Source organism: Oratosquilla oratoria, chromosome 42, assembly GCF_046742065.1.
Source record: "Oratosquilla oratoria isolate Oo_2021 chromosome 42, ASM4674206v1, whole genome shotgun sequence".
In the NCBI taxonomy this organism is placed as follows: domain Eukaryota; kingdom Metazoa; phylum Arthropoda; class Malacostraca; order Stomatopoda; family Squillidae; genus Oratosquilla; species Oratosquilla oratoria.
Window position 1 is genome coordinate 38711537 of NC_134818.1, and position 7500 is coordinate 38719036.

The window sequence follows — 7500 nt, forward strand, 5'->3', positions numbered from 1 at the left end:
AGGGTTTTGGAGCTGAGCGATGACGACTCTGGCAGAGCGGAAGGCGAAGTTCGAGACAATGCTGGAGGTCCCCCGCCTCTGAGCCAGCTGGGGTTAATTAGATGGCAGTAGCAGCTGCCGTTGCTGGTTTCGGGAGGCGCTCAAATAGAGAACAAGAAAAAAGGAAAGTCTCCGCCAACAGGACACGAGAGATGGGATGAACCCATAGAAGCTGGAGGAGTCTTGGCACAAATGTTGCGCCTGTATTTGCCCGGATACAGAAGAAATACCCGGAGATCAAACGGGTGAAAGCAAGAAGGCTGCACGAGACCCAAAAGCCAAGACGTCCAACAGGACGCGATTTTCAAAAAGGGTCAAAAAATGTCTGAGCGAATGAGGAGGTCCTTGTACGAGTCCCCTTCCACCTCCACCATCCACCCAACTGCCACCAACACCCAGCAGAAGCAGAAGCAGCAGCAGCATTAGCAACCGACCTTTCAATAGAAAGCGACCTTCGCGACGGATGCCCCGCCCCCCGCATCCACGAGGGCTCTCGCCATTGGCCCGCGGTGCTCTTGCAACGCTGTGACGTCACACCCATCTCCCCTACCGTCGTTGCAGATATTGAAAGCTCACACATGAAAGGAAAGGAGAGCTAAGTTTGTCTGACGTCATCGGTGGAGGAGACAGCGACCACCAATCAGACAGCCTCATTGGTCTTCGTTGTCGTCGTTGCTGTTGCTGTCGTTGCTAGTGCTTCTCGAGACGCAGGAGGCGAAGGACGGAGTGTCAGCCAGCGCAAAAGAGAAATTATTTGGTCCAAGAGCAACAACGATCAAACTTGTGGTTTTATCTTCTTGGTCTCGCCACATGACTCTCTTCGAGCGGGCATTCTGATATGCTTATCATGGATTATCCCCTCGTGTTCGTCTGAGAGATACCTCCATCCTTTTGTAGCGCCCCGCACTCCGCAGAACGGCCTCGTTTTATCTCCAGGGAATCTTGACGCTCGCAGAAACGTTACTCTGCCGCTGGTTCTCTAAGAGGCGCGCCCTTGACCCGGGCCAAGAGGAAAGAAATATTGTCGTGGCGGCAAAAGGGCGGTGCATGGTGTCATGGGTACACTGGCATGGGTACCATACCCATTTAGCCAGTGGCATGAATTTGTCCCTTGGAACCTTCGTAAAGGAGGCGAACTTGCCTCTCCGTGGGTATTTCACTCAGAATTGGCCCTGTTAATCCACGTCTCCTTCCGGCTCCTCTAAAGGGAATTCGTGCCTATACCTGAGTGCTTCTAGACCCCACCATCCTCCTCTGGAAATGAATGAGGATGGGAAGCCTCACCAGAGAATAGAAGAACGTCCCTAGATGGACAAAAGACTGTGATCGATGGGGAATTCTCTGTAACCGTCCCCTTCCACCCAACCACCACCACCGCCATTCGGCAACACCAGCAGCAGCGCCAATATTAGCAGCGAACGACCTTTCAATTGAAAGGGACCTTCGCCATGCCGTCGTCTTTCTTTCTTTCTTTTTTCTGCAAGAGGGTCTGCCCGCGTTGCTCCCGCCTCGTCCACGTGCTTCAGCGACCCGCGTTGCTCTCATCTCTTCTCTCTCTTGCAAAGAACCATCACCCTCACCCCCCACTCACATTTCCCTTTTTTTCACCGTCTGCTCCACAACGGCTCTTTAAACGGCGAGATCTTTAAAGGGACATGAGCCCTTTAACACGTACACTTGGGCACTTCATCGTTTATGAATTCCGTTTTTTTTTCTTCTTCTTTTCAAACGATTAAGAACAGTCGAGACTTTAATTTGCCCGTCCTGACTCCCGAGTCGGAGGCAGGACGCGAGGGAGAAGGAGACTGCGTGACCTCAGGATGATGTCTCCCAAATTCAATCTCAATCCAAGAACAACCTCCCCTCCCCCCACCACCACCCCCGAGGCCCTGCAGATGAGAATCGCCATTTACTTGCACTCTTGCTAACGAGAGGAGGACTGCGGACCTTGACCCTCTCACGTGGGGATGACGACCACTCGCCTCTCTAGGCGCCTTTCTTGCCGTCTCCAAGCAGAAACTATCAGGAGCCACAGCCTTCAAGAACACGGAATCCCCCAGACGAGAGAATATCACGTTAAAGGCACCACGATACTGGACCTGGATGCAGATGCCTGAAACCCCCTTACTAGAAGTTCTTATCTTTAATGTAGGAGTTAGTTATCACAATTTTGTGTCTGTCGCCAAGAGAACGCTTCTTGTTCCTCACTGGCATGAAAGGATGTCACCTTGAAACCACGAGGACCAAGTCAGTCAAAGACGCCCTCGCCATCTGGCAGAACCTTATGGCAGACCCTTGTGTCTTTAGGATTGGAGGCGGGACAGCCGATGACTCGGCAAGCAATCAATCAAGCAGTAAGGAGCCTCCCTTCTCTCTCCCTCCCTCACTTTCTGCTAGTAAGCGGATGGACCGTGGCTCCTCCTCTTCCTCCCTTCCTCTTTTCTTCTCCTTTGCCTCCGTGACGTCAGGCAATTTTGTACTTCTTCCCCTTTCTTCAAGGGACGCGCAATGTCTGCAACGGACCAACCTTTGTGGACCCGCCGCGTCATGACGTCACTCTTTCTGCAACAATGGCAGGGAGGGAGAGGGAGACGGGGAGGGTGAGGTGTGCCGCGGAAGGGAACCAATTGAGGTGACCGCCACCGAGGGTTTATTTAGTTGATCGCCGATCTTCTCGGGGCCCTTTTTTACATATACAACGTCGGCATAGAAGAAAAGGAATAGAATTACAATAGGAAGAAAATAATGGTTATTATAATGTTAATAGTAACAATGATAATGATATTATCAATAGTAATTATAATAGTAACAATGAAAATTGTAATCAAAGTGATAATAATGATAATAATAATAGTAATGATAATAATGATAATAATGCTAAATGATGATAATAATAATGATAGTAATAATGATGATAATGAGAGTAATAACAACAAGAACAACAAAACAACAACAACAAGAAAAAAGAAGAAGAAGAAGAAGAAGAAGATGAAAAAAATCCCCCTTTACACACACAGGCACACGGTTTGCTGATGTGGTGGTTTGCGTCGTGGCCCGCTATGGGTAATGCTATGACCTTTCACACACACACACACACCCAACTCCCCGCCCACGAGAGTCAGAGTAACGCCCCGAAGCACAGTGATACCGAAATAATTTCGGCTCTGGGCAGGATTCGAACTGGGTGCTGCGAGCACCACCATACTTCCCAGTCCCCCGCTCTACCAACTGTGTGTGTGTGTGTGTGTGTGTGTGTGTGTGTGTGTGTGTGTGTGTGTGTGTGTGTGTGTGTTTATTTACCTAGTTGTATTTACCTAGTTGTATTTTGCTCGTAGTGACCCACAGTTGTATCTTTCCGTATCCAGTTCTTTCTTAAAATCATGTATAGTTTTAACACTCACTGTTTCCTCTTTCAATTTATTCCATGTATCTATTACTCTGTGTGGAAAGCTGTTTTTTCAAATCTCTTCTGTAACTGTCTTTCTTAAGTTTCTTCTCGTGTCCTCTTGTATTTCTTCTGTCCCATTTTAGTAGGTCAACCCTATCAAGGATTTCCATCCTTTTCATAATTCTGTAGATGGTTATCAAATCGCCTCATTCTCTTCTTTGTTCCAGAGTTGATAAGTTTAGTCTGTCCAATCTTTGTTGGTATGTCAGCTTGCAAAGTGTTGGTGCCATCTTTGTCATTGCTCTTTGAATTCTTTCTAGTTCCTTTATGTTGTGTGTGTGTGTGCGTGTGTATGTGTGTGTGTGTGTGCGTGTGTGTGTGTGTGTGTGTGTGTGTGTGTGTGTGTGTGTGTGTGCATGTGTGTGTGTGTGTGTGTGTGTGTGTGTGTGTGTGTGTGTGTGCATGTGTGTGTGTGTGTGCATGTGTGTGTGTGTGTGTGTGTGTGTGTGTGTGTGCATGTGTGTGTGTGTGTGCATGTGTGTGTGCATGTGTGTGTGTGTGTGTGTGTGTGTGTGTGTGTGTGTGTGTGTGTGTGTGTGTGTGTGTGTGCCTGTTTATCAGTCTGCCTTTCTGTCTATCTCCTTGTCTGTCCTTGTCTGCCTGTTTGACTGTATCTGTTTGTCTCTGTCTGTCTGTCTGTCTGTGCGTACGTGTGTGTGTGTATTTACCTATTTACCTAGCTGTATTATACAGGAAGGGGAGCTATGCTCGTATTGACCCGCCTTTGGATTCGTTCTAATTTCCTTATATTCTTTTTTGTACTGGGTGTCCATAGTGTCACAGCGTACTCCAATCTTGGTCTTATCAATGTGACGAATATTTTTTTTTTACCATTACTTCATCCAAGTGATTAAAAGCCACATTTATTGATCTTGGTAAACCGTAGGTTTCGCCGACTATTTTGTTTATATGCTTGTCTGTGGACATGTCTTTGGTGATAATTACTCTCAGGTCCTTTTCGGAGCTTTCTTTACTTCATTTGTACCGATATTGTATTCTCCTGATATTCTTTTTTTTTACTTTTTCCAAACTCGATTATACCACATTCCTTAATGTTGAAATCGACTTTTCATTTTTGGTTCCATTTCCAGACGTGTAAATATATATATATATGTATACATATATCTTTTCCAACCACATAATACTTTTAATTCCGTACCATCGCAAACGAGACTAAGAATCGCTCGAAGGAGGCATCCGTGGAAATTGAAACGTAGACGAGCCGAGGATTCGAACCCAGCTAACCCGTAACAAAGTTACATTGACGTAACCCAATACGCTATCAAGAGAGATATAAGTTGAATACGACTTTCTTATATTTGTATGCTCGAATTACATACACCTACAAGAAATATCGCATTCAACCCATCTCTGCCATTATAGAGCGTATCGTACGTATGTGCGCGTGGGATATGGTTGGAAAATATATTAATTGATCACTGGGAACCATTCAGTGTGTATATATATATATATATGTATATATGTATATATATATATATATGTATATATATATATATATATACATATATATATGTATATATATATATGTACATATATATATATACATATACATACATTTATATACATATATATATATGTATATATGAAGGTGGAAAAAGAAGTCACGGGTCTAGTTCCGAGTTCCTGAGTTTATTCCTGACCGATTTCGCTCTATGCTTCTTCAGAGAAGAAGCATAGAGCGAAACCGGTCAGGAATTAACTCAAGAACTCGGAACTAGACCCGTAGCTTCTTTTTCCACTTTCATCAACTTGTCACAATGTACCAGCATATGTATATATATATATATATATATATATATATATATATATATATATGTATATATGTATATATATATATATATATATATATATATATATATATATGTATATATTTACATAAATATATATATATATATGTATATATTTGCATACATACATATATATACAGTATATATATATATATATATATATATATATATATATATATATATATATATATGTATGTATGTATACATTTTTATCAACCACAATGTACTTTAATTATAAGCCATATAGGCGCATGCAGAAATTGTAACGTGGTACGCCCGAGGACTCGAACCTATGTGGCTATATGGCTTAGAATTAAAGTGCATTGTGGTTGATAAAAATGTATCTCTAATCACTGGGACCCATTCAGTGTATACATATATCCTGTATATGTATATATATATATATATATATATATATATATATATATATATATATATATATATATGTATATATATACATATATATATATATAAATATATATATATATATACATATATATGAAATTATATATATATATAATTATATATATGTATATTATATATATACAGGTATATATATATGTATATATATTATAAATATATATATATATATATATGTATATATGCATGTATATATATATATTATATATATATATTTGAAATTATATATATACAATTATATATATATATATATATATATATGTATATATTTCCATGTATATATGATATTGATAAACTAATGAAAATAGTGTCAGTTATTATATACGAGTATGTTATGACACCTGATATTGAACATGTCTAGGTTGTGCATACTGATGCAAATGGATACACGTTGTTCATTTTTTCGATCACTTTTTCCGGGGCAACGAGATGATTTTTTTTTTTTTTTTTTATGATGACAGTCCTTTGGTAGCTAGTGGGTTTCCCACCTGAGCCCACACCAGTGGCCCAAGCTACAACATGAAGAGCCTTTAAAAAAGGTGCAGCAATCATATTGTTGTGACCGAGGCTGCAGCTGGTGGGATCTTTCCCGAATTCCTGCAGCGACATTAGTTTTGTCCTGCATGGAGTTTCCAGCTCTAGCCAACGGGATTGAATCCCGTGGCTCCTTGCGCGAGGTCCCCTTAATAGGTGGTACTCACTTATCCACGTTTTGAACCGGTAAATTCCCTGTAACCTTTCATTTTTCTTCAGGGGACCTCGCACAGTCAGCGTCGAATAAAATGCCCCTGAGGGACCCTGCTGCATGACCTCCGACAGCAAGGTTTTATCTAGCAACCTCCTGCATTCGATTCTTCTAGTGGCGACAACTTTGCTGCACCACACAATATGGAAGTGGTAGTATCGGCCACAGGGTAGTCCTGTTGACTGGAGCAGGAAAACCTTTTTCTTACAGGCGTGCGAGAAAGATCCCCGCCCAGCTGGAGCCTCGGACACTACGTTCAAGTCTTCTGGCGAATGCAAATTGTATTTCCGCCAAAGACTATCAAGGAGCCACGGGATTCAATCCCGTTGGCTAAAGCTAGAAACTCCATGCAGGACAAAACTAATGTCGCTGCAGGAATTCGGGAAAGATCCCACCAGCTGGAGCCTCGGTCACAACAATATATTTGCTGCGCCTTTTTTAAAGGCTCTTCATGTTGTAGCTTGGGCACTGGTGTGGGCTCCGGCGGGAAGCCCACTAGCTACCAACGGACTGTCATCGTAAAAAAAAAAAAAAAAAAAAATAATAATAATAATAATAATAATATCGTGGCCCCGAAAATAGTGATCGAAAAAAAGAACCACGTGTTTCCATTTACATTTGTATGCGCAACCGAGATATGTTCAATATTAGGTGTCATGATATACTCGTATACAATTATTGACACTGTTTTCATTAGCTTATATATATATATACATATATATACATATATATATGCATATATGTTTGTATATATATATGTATGTATATTTATATATACATATATATATATATATATATATATATATATATATATATATATATATATACATGTATATCTTTTATGTTCTGCCAATCTAGTGTTCAAGTCTCTCCCGGTTTGACCCAAGTAAATCAAATCACAATCTTGGCTGGGCAAACAATAAACACTAGGTGACTCTACTTCCTTCGCTTTTTGTTGAACGTTCACAATTTGCTTACGCACGGTGTTGGGATAGTGATAGGCAATAGTGAGACGCTCATGAGGAAACAACTTGGTAGAA